The sequence below is a fragment of the Moschus berezovskii genome, chromosome 24, assembly GCF_049115385.1.
Source record: "Moschus berezovskii isolate FMDL1 chromosome 24, NW_MosBer_1.0, whole genome shotgun sequence".
Lineage (NCBI taxonomy): Eukaryota > Metazoa > Chordata > Mammalia > Artiodactyla > Moschidae > Moschus > Moschus berezovskii.
The window spans coordinates 5634350-5652135 of record NC_142483.1 but is presented as its reverse complement, the minus strand read 5'-3'; the positions used below and the strand labels follow the sequence as shown (position 1 = coordinate 5652135).

The 17786-nt window shown below is 56.0% G+C and overlaps 1 protein-coding gene across 1 annotated transcript in view; it reads left to right on the top strand.

Moving 5' to 3' along the window:
* The first annotated feature begins 389 nt into the window (after positions 1-389).
* Positions 390-17786, top strand: part of SLC6A1 (solute carrier family 6 member 1) — a 39938-nt gene continuing 22541 nt past the window's right edge. The window contains exon 1 of the mRNA XM_088831626.1: positions 390-508. The gene's annotated coding sequence lies outside the window, so the exon portion shown is untranslated. The remainder of the gene's footprint in view (positions 509-17786) is intronic.

Here is a 17786-nt window from a genome sequence, read left to right as displayed (position 1 = left end):
GCCGGCCGAACCAGGGAAGCGGCCACCAGACGGAAGCGAGGGAAGAAGCAGCGTGAGGCGGGCGCGGGGAGAGGGGAGCGGGCGAGGCGGATGGGGCGGGGCAGAGAAGACCGAAGAAAAGGAGAGGACGCGGGGCGGGGTTGCGGAGACCCGGGAGATGGGGAGAGCGCACCGGGAAGCGGGAAACGGGGAGGGGAGGCGAGGAGGGGAAGGAAGGGGGCGGGAAGAAGGGGCGGGCGGCGGGCGGCGCCCCTCCCCGGGCTGGGCGGGCTCCCGCGCCCCGGCCCCGCCCCCGCGCTCCCCGCCCCCTCCTCCCCGCGTCCCTGTGCCCGCCCTCGGAAGACCGGGCGCGCGGCGAGGTTGCGGGCGAGAAGCGCGGAGCGGAGGAGCGGAGGAGCCCGGGAGCTCAGCGCGGCCCGAGCCGGGAGCGGCCCCGCGCCCGGAGCGCACCGGAGCGGCCGAGCTGCCCGCGCAGCGCCCGCCGCGGGCAGCGCAGCCCCGGCCGCAGGTAGGAGAGGGGCGGCCGGCGTCGGGGCGCCGAGACCGGGACGGCCGGACGGCGAGGCCGGGCGCCCAGAGCTGCCGCCGCGGGCCGGGCGGGATGGGGTCGGGCTCGCCGAGTTTCCAGCCCCCCGCGCCTCGCCCGGCCTCGGGCCTACAGGAAGGAGCCCTAGGCGCCGCTCCGACAGTCGACGCGCACCCGGGCCATCCCTTTGGGATGCGCGAGGGGGCCGGGGGAGCACGCACGAGGGTCGCCAAAATCTCCGGCTCTTTTCCAAGGGGTCTCGGGCCCCTTGGCCCCCCCCAACTCCCAGCTGACGCTAAATTCTGCTGGAGCCGTCGAAGCGCCCCGTTCACCCCCAGGGGACGGCGGGGGTCCCGGGAAAGAATGATAACGTTTGGCGAGCCTTGCGCCACTTCTCCGTGTGGGGTCAGCTGCGCCGAGGTCGAGCTGAGCCCCTCTTCTGTTCCCTGCGGGCCCCGGGGACCAGGCAACTGGGGAATGGGATACCTCCTTTCTGTCTTCGGCAGCTTAAGCTCTCAAGAAACGTTGGCTGGAAGGCACATCGCAGCTTGGTCTTGAGCGGAGCGCACAGAAGTCTGCGCTGCGCTCTCCGAGCAATGTAGGATTGGGGGAGGGGGGCGTCCCTGAGGTTTGAAGACTGTGTCTGTCTTCTTGCCATACATCCTGACATTTATTTTCTGGACACTGGAAAAAGGCGACCCTACCACCCCCCGGGACGATGACCGGCAGGTCTCCTGGGGGGTCCTCTTGTACCCACATGTCCCCATGGCATCCACAGATGCTGTGTTCTAGCTTAGCTTGCTTTCCGGCTAAAGAACCCAGACCCGGCAGCCCCACACAGAGGCTCTGAGCTGATTTTCTCCCGGGGAGAAAATTGGGGTCTTAAAAGCCCAGTTATAATGCCCAGTGTCTGCCTGATGTGGGGCTTGAGCTCTCTGTCCTGTCCCAGGAAGCTCAACCTCGTCTTCATGAAGAACTGGGGAGGGGAGCACTGAATAAAATGGCTCCTGAGCTTTGGTGACACCCCCAAATCAGAGACTCTGTCAGGCTAAGTGATCTGACTCTGGGGTCAGTCCTGATCTGTGATGGGCACGGTGGGTGTTTGGCGAGAGAGGGGGTGTTGGGTGTTGGATATGGCCTAGATTCTCGCGTTGGCAACTTTGGAGGAAATGCATTCATAAGAGAGCGTGAAATGCGGTACCCCAACTCCGAAATTCCAGAACAAAGGATGTCAGTGGGAACCGCAGGCGTGTATCCTCTGCCTCTTGGCTGTCTCTGTGAAGGGTCGACCCAGCCCCTGCCCTCGTCCTGGCAGAGCAGCCCCAGACCCCCCACCCCAAAAGCAGAGGAGGCTGCAGGTCCCTGGACAAGTGAAAGGGACCTTTTCCCAGGGCGATGGGGCAAAATGGCCGAGGCTCCCTTGAGCCGCAGGAAGAAACTGTTAGGCAGGCTGCAAACAAAGAAACCGCTTTCTATCCAGCCAAGCGCTGGTTCAAGAGCCAGTCCTTAGAGGACGAACCGTGAGTCCCGGCAGCGGGAGGAAACCCAGCTTGTCTGGCAGGGCATCTGTAGCGTGGGGCGATCCTTGAGAATTACAGGAGAGAGACGGCTGCTGTAGGGGAGAAGCGGGAACTGTCTCTGCTGACACTCTGCCTGTTCAGTCCCGGGCTGGAGGCTCGGTGAGAAGCCGGGTCCCCCAGGATCTCAGGATGGGGCTGGGAGGGGGCTTCTAGAGGCCAAGGAGGAGGAAACGCGGAGGGTAAAGACAAGGAAGGAGCAGGTCCCTCAAAGCTGAAAGAAGCACAATCGCTCCGTCTGTCCCTGGTTCTCACATGCATGGCAACCCGGAGCTCCAAATGCTGTGAGTGTGTTTACCGCTCACCCAGGACCTTGCAGGCGCTCAGTAAGGATTTTAGAATAAAGCCGGCACGGATGGAAGGTGAAGACAGTGCGAGCATGGACCTCCCTGCATCATTGAGCAGGAGGGCTATGAAATACAGCCTCTGAGACCATAGCCAGGAACGAACCCTGGATGAATGGGCTTTGAGCAGGGCTGCAGCCGCTTTCCGCAGGTGACCTTGGGCAAGTTCTCATCTGTTTGGGGAGGTGGGGACAGAGTATTGAAAGCTGCCATGTCCCCAGCTTGTGATTCCTACAGTGCCCTTGTGCAGCAGGTACAGTTCTAACCCCCCAGTTCAGAGGTGAGGAACCTGTGGGACAGAAAGGGAACGGGACTTGCCCAAGGTCACACAGCCAGGAGGAGGCGGGGCAGAAGTTTGAACCCCACTCTTCTTCTGACCTCCAGGCCAATGCTTTGTCCCGTTGATAGGTCTCTGGGCCTTGCTTTTACCTCCACAAAGAGAGGTGGTGGGGTGATGGTCAGGATGACTGACAGTGAGGCCCCTCTGGACCACCATCCAAGCAGTGACTGCTCCCCTGCCTTCCCAGCATATGCTGAGAGCAGCTTTCAGTAAAGCACAACGTCAGGCAATTTCTTGCCTGCACATAATGACGCTGTTCCCACACTTGGCTATGAGCTCAGTAGCTGAGATGTCCCAAGTCACTTGGAATTTAGAAATGTCTTTTTGTCCCTTGCGGTGTGTGGATCACAAGCCAAGCATCAACCCCAGTTGATTAATCCTTGCCTGCTGCCTCCAGCCCCCCAGCATCCCAAAGTCCACCTGCTTTGTCTTGAGAGCCGGGGGTGGGGGGTGGTACCCAAGCCCCTCCGTGTCACCTGGCCTGAAGCGGGCCTAGCACTTCTTCCCTTTGATCACCTGAGCCCTCTCGCCCAGCCAGGGCTCCAACACCAAACCCAGCCAGAGGCTCTTAATCACCTGAGCCCCAGGTAGAGACAGAGAAGTGTCTGCTGCCCTTTACCTGTGTCGGGACTGCCCCTTCCATTCAGCCAGGCCAAGCTGCTCGAACAGTGGTCAAAGCACACCTGCCATGATAAAAGCAAGCTTGAATTGACAACAATTGACAAGCTTGAACTGACAACTGCAAAGAGTCCTGCAGGTCCCCGCCCCCCGGCCCCCAGCAAGAACATCACCAGATGCTCAGCTGCTGCTCTGTGGCATCCCCGGCGCCAGCTCCCCAAGTGAGCCCAGATCCGGGGTGGGCTGGGGGCGGTACGCTTTGTGCCACCCATTCTCTGGAAGGTGGTGGGAAAGAGAATGGTAGTTGAGAGGGGGAAATGCTGGGAGGCCCGACATGGACCCCAAGATAGGGCTTCCCAGGAAATGTGCCTCTGTGAGCCTTACGAACATCCAGCATCTTTATTCCGAGCCCACCTGAGGGCCTCCAGAGCAGAGGGAGAGATGGAGTGAGCGGGGAGCCGGCTAATAGCGGAGACAGGGTTGCCTGGCACGGACCATAGGTGTGAATGCAAGCTGTGATATTTCAGCATGCAGACTTGGATTCAGTCATAAACAGGAAAAAAAAACTCCACAAAATGTGGTTCCAGTGATAATCTCATCAATAAACAGTCACAGCTAAGAGAGGTGAAGGCACCAACTGCAAGACCGCCGGGATAGGAGCTGGCCCGGGACCCCAGGTGCGGCCACGTGGTACTGACGCCCCTGAAGGCCCTGGCCCTGACCGCGTGGCCAGGACCATGACAGCCTGTTCAAGGAGCTGCCCGTTAGGAAGCACCTTGCAGTTCATCCCATCAGCTGAGCTCTGCCCCAGCTCAGGAGGCCGGTGGTGTGATCGCTGCTCTTTGCTATCTGGGGAGGTTGAGGTACAGAGAGATGAATTTGTACCCAAGGTCCCTTGGCTGCTAAGTGGCGGAACTGGGGTTTGTGCCCAGGTACCCCCGTAATATACAGCGTATTTGTGACCCATGCTTTAGATTCACTTAAAGCTGGTGTGGATATCGTGCACCCGGCCACATTGCCCTAACTCTCAGGTGCTGCCCCCAACCCCAACTTGTCACCACCCTCTTGCTGCCCTGGAAGTCCCCGGGAGCAGCCAAGAAAGCCATCAGCTCTGTTTACCATGATCTGACATGACACCAAAGTGGCATGCGATTTGATGCGAGCTGCCTGCAGCGAATGGCCTTCTATTTTTACCTTTCTCACAAATTGGAAATTACACGGAGGCCAGGTCTTGGCGGAGCAATTGGCTGGAGCCCTGTGCAGGCAGGGGGTTGTGCAGCTAGGTGGAAAGGGCCACATTAAGGTGCCAGGGGCCCTCCTGGCTACAGAAGGGGGTCCCCAGCTTCCGGGGCCGGATGGCATTGTGGCAGGCAGGCCGGGCTGGAGGGTGCACGAGGTAGTGGCTGCTTCGGACAGTGACCTGCAGCTCTGCCCACCTGTCAGCTGCACAGTGTCTGCAAGATCAGTGTCGCCTGCCAGCTTTGGAGACAACTGCGTTCTGGCCAGAGGGACATTCAAGGTCAGAGATGCCCCGAAAGACACTGACAGCAGGTCGCTTTCATGGCCTTATTGTTTGGTGAGGAGGTTCTGTGCAGGGAGAAGGCAGCGGCCACAGGGAGGGTGAGCAGTGACCTTTGGTGTCAGCATTGCGGTCTTCTGGAACTTAGTCCCGATGGCAGTTCTCTCAGTCATGAGAACAACACTTGACAGTGTACAAAAGAAAAAAAAAATGCTGTTGTAGTTGTTCTTTCTTTTGCTCCTGTCTGAACTACTCCAGGGGAAGAAAATATGGTCCCTGATAGAGAAGAGTCCTCTGTCCAACAAAAAGAGGCATTTTCTGTAAGTGACTTCTCAGAAAGCCCTTATCGGAATGACCTTGACTCAAACGCAGCCTCTTTGCACACATGTGAAATATGCACATACTTAATGCTTACACAGGCGTGCATGATGTGCTTTCTGTTGAAGTTTGCATTAGCTGGGAGCTCCAGGTGAAAGTAACATTATTGTTTCCATTATTGTCTATCTCCACATTTTGGATGGGGAAACAGGGGCTCAGCAAGCCCTGCACACCCTCAGCCTGACCTCTGGTTTCCCAGTTGAGGGGAGTCACCTTTCCTAAGCCCGAATCCCAGTGCATCAGGGAGCCCCTTTGAAGGAACCTCTGTGGGAGGCAGGTCACAACACTGGGGTCGAGCCTGCCAGACAGCATGGAAAGGCACGGCGTGAGGTTTTGGAGGAAAGGGCCACAGATCCTGTTCTTGCCTGCCTGAGCTCTGACCCGCCGCTGACACATCCTCCATTGTATCCAGTCGGAATCTGAAGTGTGCTCGTTTGGCCGGGGCGCCCGAGCGGTGGCAGTGCCTGGGGACAAGAAGGATGCTTTCTATCAGGTGCACGAGCACACCAGTGCTCATCTACACGGTTTTGAGCTCCAGGGGCCCCGTGAGATCATCCAGAAGGATCTGAGGGCCTTGGTAGCCTGGAAAGTTGTGGGCAGGTATTTGCACATGAGCCTCAAGGTGGTTTGGGACCTGCCTTGTGGCTCGGAGTTATGCCTGACTGAGAGGGAAGGGAAGGGTAGGGGATGGAAACCACTTGTCCTGGACATTACCCACCTCCCCTCTGCCCTCGGACTGCTGCCCACGCTGAAGGTTGTGGAATACGATGAGGTCTGGGGGAGGCTGGGGGAACTTGGGAGTTTGACACATTCCCTGGTCGCGTGGCCAGCCCGACCCTGACCAGCGAGGCTGGAGCACTTCCCGGGCATCGATTGTGGGCTGCCTGAGGTGGTGAAAACAGTGCCAGGGGACCAGCAGTGCCATCCCCATCGGCCGGAGGATGACCCCAAGGCCGATGGAGTTGGGGTTGCTCCACCCAAGTCATACTGCAGAGTTCAAGCCCAGGTCTTGCTGGTGCCAGCTCCCTGTGCCTTCCCATGCTACCTGCTGCCTCCAGGGAGCACCCAGGTGGGATTGTCGTGGGGGGAGCCAGCACAAAAGTGACCGCGGCCAGAGACAGCCGCTTTCCATGTGCTGTGTGCTCCCCATCCTGCCTCCGGCCCTCGTGGCCTCCTGAGCCTCGAGCCTCTTAGCGCTCCTGTTGGCTGTCTCCAGAGCTTGTGGTCAGGGACCCACCTACGGTTTTTGTAAGTGGGCTTGGGTGTGGGGAAGAAGTAGTCTTCCTGAAGGAATCTGAATGCACTCACTGTATTGCACAGACACTCTTTTAACAGGTTGGCTCAGCACCGTGTCACCAAGTCATCAGACGCGTAGGAGCCCCAGTTTTGAGCTCTGACTTTTGACGCAGGCACCGAGCCCAGTATTTTATAAGCCGTGTTCCGGGATCCTCAGTAGGTGACCAAGCCCAGGGCACTGTCCTGGTTGCCCAGGTTGCTCCGTCCTGCTGATGGAGACCTGAGGCCTGGGCTTGTAGACCCCAGGAAGTTGGGGGGAGCACCACCTCCCGCGTGGGCTGCCTGGGAGCCTGAGTGGTGGGGGCTGGGCCCTTCCCCTTTCTCTGTCCATGAAGCCAAGGGCTTTGGACTGGACGCGTCGATGGGCCGCTCCGCGCGCCCGGTGCCAGCTCTCCGAAAGGGGAAAGGCAGGCTGCATGCCCCACTTCCTCCTCCATTTCCCCCATGACAGCCTCCCCGAGACTAATGACTGGGAATATGAGGGCCCTTTCTCCAAATGGCAGAGAATGCCACTAATGACAGAGCAGATGCAGCACTGTTAATTATGCCGCGGGTATTAAATGAAAACGCCAGCCCCAGAGGAGTTAAATAGCGCCACTGGGCTGGCAGCGGCTGTGCCTGAAAGCAGTGCCATCAGCCCGTGCCAAGGCAGAGCCGCCCCCTCCCCAGCCCTGGAGCCAGCCGGGAGTCACAAAGCCCCTGTTTGCACTGGCCCCCTCCCCGGCATGGGGTCCACAGCAGCTCCTTGGAGCTGAGACGGTCGGTGGCTGCTCTGGGAGATTTTCTTTAGAGGCCTTTGGGGAGGGGGGTGGTCAGAGGCCAATGTGGGCCAACAACGGGACTGATTAAAGCTTTGGGCACCTACTGTGTGCCAGGCCCTACTGTGGGTCACACAGATAAGCCAGGGGCAGAAACACCGAGTCTTCTGGGGTCTGCGGTGCCCCACGTAGTCGGGGACGCAGAGCAAGTACTTCGTTCTTGTTTTTGATTGTTTCTGTGACTGCTTGAGGGGGAGCCAGAGGCCGCACAGGTGGGGGCCGGAGCTGGCCCGTCGTGGGCTGAATGGGGTAGAAGGGCAAGGCAGGGGGACTGGCTCGCTTCCTGGGCACCGCCAGCCTAGCCTTTCCAGGAGCTGGACTTCTCACTTGCTGGTGCTCATGGGCTCCTTCGCCTCCGTTTGTACCTCTGCAAATTGGGTTTGGGCTTCTTCCCACGTGGCTCAGTGGTAAAGAACCCACCTACCAATTCAGGAGATGCAGGTTCGATCCCTGGCTTGGGAAAGTCCCCCGGAGGAGGGCATGGCACCCCACTCCAGTACTCTTGCCTGGAAAACCCCATGGACAGAGGAGCGTGGTGGGCCACAGTCTGTGGAGTCCCAAAAGAGTTGGACATGACTTAGAGACTAAACAGCAACACGTCGGGCACAGTGAGGGCTGTGATGACTGCAGGCAAACCTGTCTCTGAATGAACCCTAGCCCTGACCGTGGCAGGTCACAGAGATTGCAGAAATGTCTGAAAAGTGGCATTGCAGAGGCAGCAGGAGAGGGTCTGATCACCAAAGGCTACTTCTGGTTCTTCCTGTGGATTGACAGTGTCACTCGAACCTTCAGACCTCCCCAGTAGCTCTGGTTCCCTGCCTCCTGTTTCTTGGACCTTGAAATCAGTTTCTGAGGTTTTTCTAGGTCAGGGAAAGTCACAAAAGCCACCCATTTCAGATACCTCTGTTATAGGTGGGTAAACTGAGGCCTAAAGAGGCGGGGTCCAAGGCCCACAGGTGCTAGGACCCAGAGCTCCTAACCCCTAACCCAGTGCGCCTTCCCCTGCCCCAAGCCCAGGGCCGCTGTTGAAAAATTATTAAATAGAGTTGGTGGAAGGACTCTGGTTGCCATGACAACGGAGCCTGTGTCCTCGGGAGATAATGGCGTTGCACAAGGCAGAATGATGTGTGTTGAATGCTGATTCAGGAGCCGCTCAAGCGAGCGATGGAGTGACTGGAGGGGACCGTGTCTAGGGCTCCAGCTTCCCCAGAAAAGAGGCTGGGGTTGGGGGTTAGGGATAGCTGCAGGGAAACTGGCTTTGTCTGGAAGCATCCTTGCTGCAGCCTCGCAGGACGGGGTAATTTCCTTCATTTGTGGAGGTGCAGAGTGAGGTGCAGAGGGGTGAAGTGGTATCACCAGGTCACACACCTGTGCACGAGATGGAGCTGGGCTTCAAAACTCCAGTGGCTGCAGGGAGTCTGGGCTACGGAGGCCCTGGAAGGGGTACAGCTGGGGGAGAGCAGTTGATGAGCTGGGGACACAGTGGACTCAGAGTACCTAGACCTCTCTAAAGACTGTTGAGGAGACTCTCAAACACGGAGCTTCTGATGGGCTGGGAGCAACAATTCCAGCCCAAGAGGAATGGGAAACAGTAAGTCCAGAGCCCACCCTCGCACTTCCTAGCTGTGACCCTGAGCAAGTCACTTTACCTCTCTGAGCCTCAGTGTCCTCACCTGCAAAATGGGGATAAGAACAGAGCAATCCTCATACGATTGTTATGAGACCAAATAGGGTAGGTAGGCAGAGCACCAGGCCCCACCGCTGAGCATCAAGCAAAGGGAAGAAGCTAGACAGGTGTGTTCTCAACCATAAATCGGCTTGTAAGATTTGGTATAGGAAGGGTAGGTGTTGATGGTAGGAAGAGTGAAGCTGGCTGAAACGAGTACAAGAGCAGGAAATAACGGGGATCTTCGTTGCAGGCTTAGTGAATGTCGCCAGGACAGACCCACAGCTTCCATCACTAAAAACATGCATAAATACTTTGTGTTTGAAAGGCATGATTGGTGTATACCTCGCTGTAAATGTACCGAGCCCGAAAACCTGCGCACACACCAGGCTGGGGGAGTCGTGTCTGTTCTGTGCCGCTCTCCAAGTAAGCCCGTGGAAAATAAACACTCTAACCCACGCTCTTCATCTCTCCAACCCAAACAGCTGGGGCAATATATTACCTTCCCGACTTGGGGGTCAGGGAGCATGGGGTTAACACCCCGAGGAACCCCAAAGTACATCATTTGCATGCTGGCAAAGAGGGGAGGCGAGCTGGCAGACAGCCCCACTCCATTTAGGAAGCAGAAAGAGGGTGCTGGCCTCAGTGTTTGGCTGTTTCAAAAGCACGGCTGAGAGCTAGGATCCTAATGACTTAGAGGCAAGCGACCATTTTGTTTGTTCCTGCTAACCTGTCTGAGCACGTCCACCCCCAGAGAAGCAACCTGGTCCTGGATTCCCCGGAGAGGGAGGGTTGTCTGCTCGCTGCTGCTCCTGAGGCTGGATGGCGGGGTACGTGCGAAGCAGTGAGCTCAAACCACCCCACCTCCAGAGTCTGACTGTTCCATCCTCGGCAGGTGGGAGAGGGTTGGGAGATCCATTCCGTGGACAGATGAAGACAGTTGACATTTAAGGATGTTTGAGCAGATGTGCTAATTGCAGGGATAGGTACCCATGTCCACTTGGGGACCGTGTTTAGTGAGCAGTTTGCTCTGAGAATTTGATGTGGTCAGCATTGACAGTGGCTTCCCCATTCCCTTTTATCGACTGCCTGTGGGTTAAGATAACTGTGGCATCCTGCCTGGAACTTTTTTCCCATAGCTATCTTGAAAAAAAAAAAGAATAGTAGCCCTAATCAGGTGATTTATTATAATTTCTGCCAGGTAACAAGTATTTAGTACGTCCCAGGCTCTGTGTGAGCCAGTTTCGTAGTCTCCGTAGGTAATCCTCATAGTGGCCATACAAGTAGACATTGTCACCTCCGTGTTTGAGAGGTTTCACAGTCATGCAGCTTCTGAACTGAGACTGAAAACCAGGTTTTCTCACCCTCAGGGCCAGTGCCCTTAAACTCTGCCCTATTCCATCCTGGCTCTTGACAAATAAACTTCTGAATACCCTTGACCTCCTGGGCGGAAGTTACTCATGAATTTCTTCATTGTTCCTGGGACTTGAGACCATTTTCTCAATAAAAATCTCATTTCCCCAAATGGGTGGTTTCTTCTCCCTACATGGGATTTTTTCTTCTGACAGAAATGCGGGTGGGGTATTCATACGATGAAGATTTCTTTAGAAAGCTTGGTGAATGAATCAAGAATAGATGCTTTGGCTAAAGTGAGCATTCGTTGGAGTCTTTCAAAAACAAAATTGGCTTTCTCTTGTAGGAAATAGTTGAGACCCAGGAATCTGACCCTTAATGGACTGAAAATACACACCCTTCTCATTCTTGAAAAATATCCTAAAGCAGTGTCTCTCAAGATTTTTTAAAATCCATTTGAGCTGTATTAAAAGAACAATAGGATTTGTTGTTTCCCAAATATGAACTCGTAATGCTGACCTCACTTTTTTAACCACCCTCCCCCAAATTTTGCATATTTCTTAGGAGAGGGGCCACAGTGACCCCCCTCCTCCTACCACTTTGAGAAGGAGCTGTCTGGCATGACTAGACTGTGCCCTGTATATTAGAACTGCAAACTTGAAGGCCGTGGAGGGCTGGGAGGGTCAAAGAACTGAGTAAGAGGTCAGGAGCAAGGTGGCAGTTTTGGTGGGACTTGTAATAAACTGGTAAATACACACCTTCTCCCCCGCCCCAAAGTGCTCAACCAGACACACGTGTGGGGCCCGTTCTGGCCCATGGGCAGGCGATTTGAGATCCCTGGTGGTTCTTATGATGACTGTGTGTGATCTTAATCTAGATAGTTTGTTTTGGGGGCTTCGGCGCTTGCATGTCTAGAGTGGGGCTGAGAAAGCCTGCAGAGGTGTCCAGAGGAGGAAGCAGGGTTGCAGGTTGTGGACGCTTGGTAAGGGAACCACGGAGCTGCCCAGGGCCACGGTCACCGAAGTCCTGTCCCGTGGCACGGGGTCTGCTCTCCACGTCAGCTGGGCATCTGCGGGGGACAAAAAACCGTTTAGTTCCACCAATCCCCGCAGTATTGTGTTTTGCTTCTTCCCGAATCTGAGTTCTTAAAGGGCCTTCATCCTTATGCCCTTCAGAGTCCTTCAAGCACATCTTGAACAAGAGGGAAGGGTCCTTTAACCCTTGGTTTTTCTCACGAGCGTGCCTTCCAAGGCAAAAAGCAGTGTGTAAAGAGTGCCGGGCGGGCATCTTGTCACTCTCTATTTCCTGATCTGAATTCATCCTTCCTGGCCAGGGAGCAGGGGGTGATTTTCAGAGGCGTCCCCTGGAGCAGAACCTCCAGCATTCCCCACACCGGGTGGAGGAAGCAGAGGGGGCGATGAGAGATTCAGTGGTTCTCAGGGGTGCGGAGCCCGTCCTGGCTCAGCCAGTTAGGACAGCTGGAGGAAGCTGGGGGGAGGGAAGCCCTGCGACCTGGTTGCAGTCTCAGCTTTTCAGCCACTCGCCTCCTTGAATTCTGCCCGGGTCTCTGAAACTTTGGCTTCCTCCCCGGCTCTCTCTCTTCAGGGTCTTGGGCTTCACGGGTGGCCCTGGTGGTAAAGAATCTGCCTGCCAATAGCAGGAGATGGAAGAGACTGCGGGTTCAGTCCCTGGGTCAGGAAGATCCCCTGGAGAAGGAAATGGCAACCCACTCCAGTATTCTTGCCTGGAGAATTCCATAGACAGAGGAGCCTGGTGGGCTACAGTCCATGGGGCCTGCAAAGGGGTGAGAGACTGGTCATGCACACACAGGCTTCCTCCCTCCTCGGGGTCTTGGGCAGGTCCCAGGAGGTCAGCAGAGCAGGGTATAGAGGAAGCCGGCAGCACGCCTGAGTCTCCCCCTCCCTTCCTTCCTTCCTTCCCTGTCCTTCTCCTCTCCCTCTGGCCCCTTCTCCCAGTCCCTCTGCTGCTCTTCTCCAGTCTCTCTCCTTCTAAACCTCATCTTTGGTGTCCAAGGCTTTCCTTACAGGAAGCGATCAAGAACCCGCAAGGCTCCCTGAGTGAGCGCCTCTCCTCTCATCCTGTGACCCCATGGTGGACCCTGACCCCGCCGGGGCGGGAACACAGACCCTGCAGAAATCAGCAGAAACTCCCAGCTGGGCCGGTCCCTTGCTTTCTGGAGAGCCCTTAGCTCAAGCTCACCAACACACCCATGCTTTGGCAACGGGAGGGGCGTCACCTTCTCCGAAGCAGACGTTTCTCGAGAACTTGTGATAGCAGTGTCCCCATGGTGGGACTCAGGAGCGTGTGTGTGTGTGTGTGTGTGTGTGTGTGTGTGTGTGTCCGGCACTGCGTGAGCTGCCGTGGGGAGAAGCAGAGCAACATGAAGGCCCAGGTCCCATTGGTGCAGAGAGGACCAGTGGAGCTGAAGAGACAGGGTAGAAGAATCAGTTAACTCGTCAGGACAGAAGGCAGGTTGTGTAGAGGGATTGGGCCTTCCGCATCACCTCCACCCCCGTCCCAGCTCAGGTACTGTCCCTCCGCCACATCACATACTCAGCAGATTGGCTCTTGCCATGTCACCGTCAGATCAGATCTCCCTTCTTTCAAAGGTCCCCAAGTCCAGCCCTGCTCAGTGCTCGCCGTGGGGTTGTTCAGTCACTCAGTCGTGTCCGACCGACTCTGCCACCCCATGGACTGCGGGCTTCCCTGTCCTTCACCATCTCCTGGAGTTTGCTCAAACTCATGTCCACTGAGTCGGTGATGCCATCCAGCTGTCTCATCCTTGCCTCCTTGCTGAGGGTGGGGGGGGGGGGGTTGGGGGAGAGGATAAAAGCATGGGAATTGAGCAGACGCCTCCAGCTCGCGGACTTGGGCAAGTCCTATCCCCGCCAGCCTCTGTGTCTGTGAGGATTAAAGACGAGCATCCGTGAGATGAATGAAGGTCGCTCAGTCCCGTCCGCCTCTTTGTGACCCCATGGACTATACGGTCCATGGGATTCTCCAGGCCAGAATACTGGAGTGGGTAGCCTTTCCCTTCTCCAGGGGATCTTCTCAACCGGGGGATCGAACCCAGGTCTCCCACATTGCAGGTGGATTCTTTACCAGCTGAGCCAAAAGGGAAACCCAAGAACACTGGAGTGGGTAGCCTATGCCTTCTCCAGTGGATCTTCCTGACCCCGGAATTGAACTGGGGTCTCCTGTATTGCGGGCGGATCCTTTACCAACTGAGCTCTCAGGGAAGCCCACTGAACTAAAGCACTGGATAAACCTTCGGCACGATTGCTGTTCTTGCTCCAGGACACAGCACACCCTCTTCTCCTGCTTTCAGTGCCCTTGACCGTTGCTGCCACCTCCCCAGCCAGGCTCCCTAAGGGACCCCAGATTCTCGCCAGCCAGCCCAGGTCCCTCCTCATTGTCTGTTAACACATTATGCCTTGTCTGCTCCGCCTGGGGTGGACTAGAAGTGTTAGGCTTGGGGAGAGGAGCGAAGGTTCTGCTCCTGCTTCTCTCGCTGTGATTATAGAAAGAATGTCCCACTATGTCCCCTTTCCACCAGCCTGAATGTCATCGTCTCTCGGTTTCGTGCCTGGATCCAGGCCCCCGCCGCAGCCGGGCGCCATGCCCCCTTCTCTGGGCTGTGGGAGAACTTCCCGAGTGGATGTCGCTTATCCGCACACCCAGCTGTCGCCAGTGCTCAGTGGCGGCAGGACCCAGACTCCAGCTGGCGTCAGGATCGCTCTGCGCCCAGCGTGGGACCCGGCTCCCTGGAGGCGCGCAGCCGATGCAGGTCGGATTGGATTGAAAATTGCCTCGGCAAAGTGAGGTGCACAGTCAGGCATTGCAGACGATTAGGGGCTAGAACAGATGTCAGCAGGCTGTGGACCGTGTGAGTGAGGCAGGCGGGCTGAGATGAGAAGCAGGATGAAGTCAGGAGGGTGCTCCCGGCCAGAGCCTGAGTCCTCTCCTCGTGCCCGGAAGGAGACGAAAGCTCAGAGAGGTAAAGGCCCTGGCTCGATGTCACACAGCTGGTGACGTGCAGAGTGAGGATTCAGACCCGGGTCTGCAGACTCCAGAGCCTCAAGCTGACTGAGTGTCCTCCTCTCCCGGCCCCTAGAAAGGCCTGCTTTTCTGCGAGCACGGGCTGTGTCTGCAGGCAGAGGAGAGCTGGGGACTCCTAAGGGGATTGCCACCCCTGGGCCAGCTGCCTCCCGGGGGGCTCTCTTTAGATCCCAGCCCTGGGGGCCTGCTGACAGCTGCTCAGCTGGGATCCCATGTGACCCCTTGTTGGCTCCCAGGACACCTGCAGGGTTTGCTCAGTGTGACCGTGGGGACCAGTTAGCCTTTCCAGAGCCAGACCTTGGGGATGTAGTGTCAGCAGCCACTGTGGGCTCCTTGTCCTCGGGGGTTTGCTCTGGAAGGAATTATATTCTCTTACATCCTAAAGGTGGGCCTTGGGGGGAGTCCCGCAGGCATCCGACTAGAGATAGCGGAGTAGACTGGTTGAGGATGCTCACACAGGGGACCAGCTGCCTGGGTTCCAGCCCCGGCCCCCCTAGTTCCCAGCTGGGAGACCTTCGCCAAGTCCCTTTCTCTCTCTCTCTGCCTTGGTTTACCCATCAGTAAAATGTGGGGGAGGGGTGAGAAGTTATTGAGCTGGCTAACATCTTACGGGAAAACTTGAACAAACTTTTTGACCAACCCAGTACTCTCCATAAAGCATTTAGAACACACCCTGGTGTGTTAAGTCCCCAGCTCACTTTCTTCTCGCACTTCAAGCTCTTCTTTCTCTTTCCTTCTTTGTTAACCAAAAGTTAGGGGCTGTTTCCTGTGTGTATTCACAGACAGAAGAGCAGCATGACCTGCTTCACCTTTGCATGGACGGAGTCAATGACTCAGTGAGCATGTGTTTGAGCAGCTCCAGGAGTTGGTGATGGGCAGGGAAGCCGGGCATGCTACGGTCCCTGGGGTCGCAAGGAGTCAGACACGACTGAGCATCTGAACTAACTGATGGATTTAAGAAGCCTCCAGCAGTTACAGAGCTGATCTTTTTCTCACTCTGGTTGCTGGGGTGGGATGTCCTCTAACCTTTCCGTAATTTCTGATTTGGGAGGCACCCTAGAAAACCAGACTTCCAGGCTCTCTGAGGCTGCAGGAAGGAGGGCTTGCACCTCGATTTCCTTCCCTGTAGTAGGGTGAGACGCCAGGCAGACGCCTCTTCATGCCGATACCTCTCTTCCTCCCCAGAGCCCACAGGCGGGCTCGGAAGGTCAGGGCCGTCCATGTGCTTCAGAGCATTTCACTCAGACCAGTGTCCAGGAGGCACCTGCTAGGTGAGCAGAGGGCCTGGGTTAAACCCTCTGTGACCTTGGGCAGGTTATTTGACCTCTCTGAGCCTCAGAGCCATCATCTGCAAAATGGAACTAATAATCATTTTAGCGTCACTATATTACGATTTGCTGGGCCAGGCCCAGGGCTGGAAAATCTCAACCTAGTGGTCATCGTGTATAAAGTGGTTACCATTGGCCCCATTTCCTGACGAAGAAACAGACAGTTTGAGAAATTACATGGCTTACTTGAAAGTCACCCTGGGATGTCATGGAGGAGCGGCATTCATTACTGTTGAGAACTGCACCTGGAACTGCAGATGGCCTCTCGGGGGTGTCGAAGCAGCCGAGGGGTTTGCACCAAGATGCAGACCTTCAAGTGAGACTGTGCAGGGGGCTGAGATCCGGGGGCTGTGGGGGTCTGAAAGGGTCAGATGACTCCTGTGCTCTGTGACCTCGGACCAGCCCCCAGCCCTCTCTGGGCCTTTGTCTTCATCTGTAGACTGCTGCTGTAGCCCAAGTCTGGGTCAGGAAGGAGGCTGGCGGCCTTGGTCCCAGCCCCAAGCCCCACTTGGACTGAGAGTCCAAGGATGAGGGCCTAATATCTGGACTCGCAGGCATCCATTTTGCCAGGCAAAAGATTGACTTCTCACCCCCGGACTGGGCTCTGGTCTCTGGAGCCAAAGTCTTGAGGCCTTGGAGACCCTCTCCAGCTTTTCCGTCACAGAAGCTTCTCCAGGGAGCCTTCCTTGATTTGCAGGGCGATTCATAGCAAGGGCTGCCCATAGCACCCGCCTTTCACTGCACAGTCCAGCCTCCCTCTACTCCTCTGCGCTGAGCATCAGCTATTAATTGGGCCACTTTTATATGATGTTTTCGATTACAAAGCAAGCACTTCCGTGGCTGTTCATCTCTCTGAATGGCAGTCTCTCTGTATCTGCTCTGTACCAAGTACTTCCTGTGCGCCAGGCCCTCTGCTTCCCTTAGACTCATCCTCTCACTTCAGTGTCAACACAATGATCCTGTGAAATACGGGGGTCCAGGTTTGCAATAAGGAAACAGGCTCAAGCAAGGTAAACATCTAGCTCCTGGTCACCCAGGGATTTGAATCAAACTCCGTGAGATAATCAGGGTCACCCATAACCGACACCCTTGAAAGCTGACGTGGGCACCTGAATCCCTGGGACACTTGTTAAAATGCAGCTTCTGGGATTCCCTGGTGGCTCAGTGATTAAGAATTCACCTTGGAATGCAAGGGACATGAGTTCAGTCCCTGGTCTGGGAGGATCCCACGTGTCTTGGAGCAACTAAGCCTGTTCACTGCAGCTAGAGAAAGCCCAGGTGCAGCACAGTTCAGTTCAGTTCAGTTCAGTCACTCAGTCACGTCTGACTCTTTGCGATTCCATGGATTGCCAGGCTTACCTGTCAGTCACTAACTCCTGGAGCTTGTTCAAACTCACGTCCATCGAGTCAGCACAGCCAGAAGTAAATAAATAAATAAATCTTAAAAAGAAAATGCAGCTTCTGATTCCATGGGTCTGGAGCAGAGCCCAGGACTCTGCATTTCTAACAGGCTTCCAGTCTGCCCTCACTTTGAGTAGCAAGTCTCTGAGTAGCTGAGCCATTTGAGCTGAGACTCCTTAACAGTAACTGCCCCAGGGTGGCAAGCCTCAGTTTACTCATCTGTCCAATGGGTGACATAGGCCTCAGCTTCTTGAGGTGAGGTGAGGACTGACAGACCTAAGAGCTATGAGAAAAGTGCCTGGCACAAGAGCTGTTCAGTAGACGCTGGCTCTTCTCCCTTCATCGGAACTGTTATGGGTCTGGGTGCACAACAGATGCCCAATAACGCCTTGTGCAATGGACCGAGCCTAGCGTTTCTTCCTAAAAAGCAGAGAATAAACCATTATGTTTCCCTTTGGCATGCGGCCAAACCCAATATTAATTTTTTTCTTGAACCGCAGAGTTTCAGAAAGAAAGGAAAGCGAGTAGAGCAGCGAATGCAG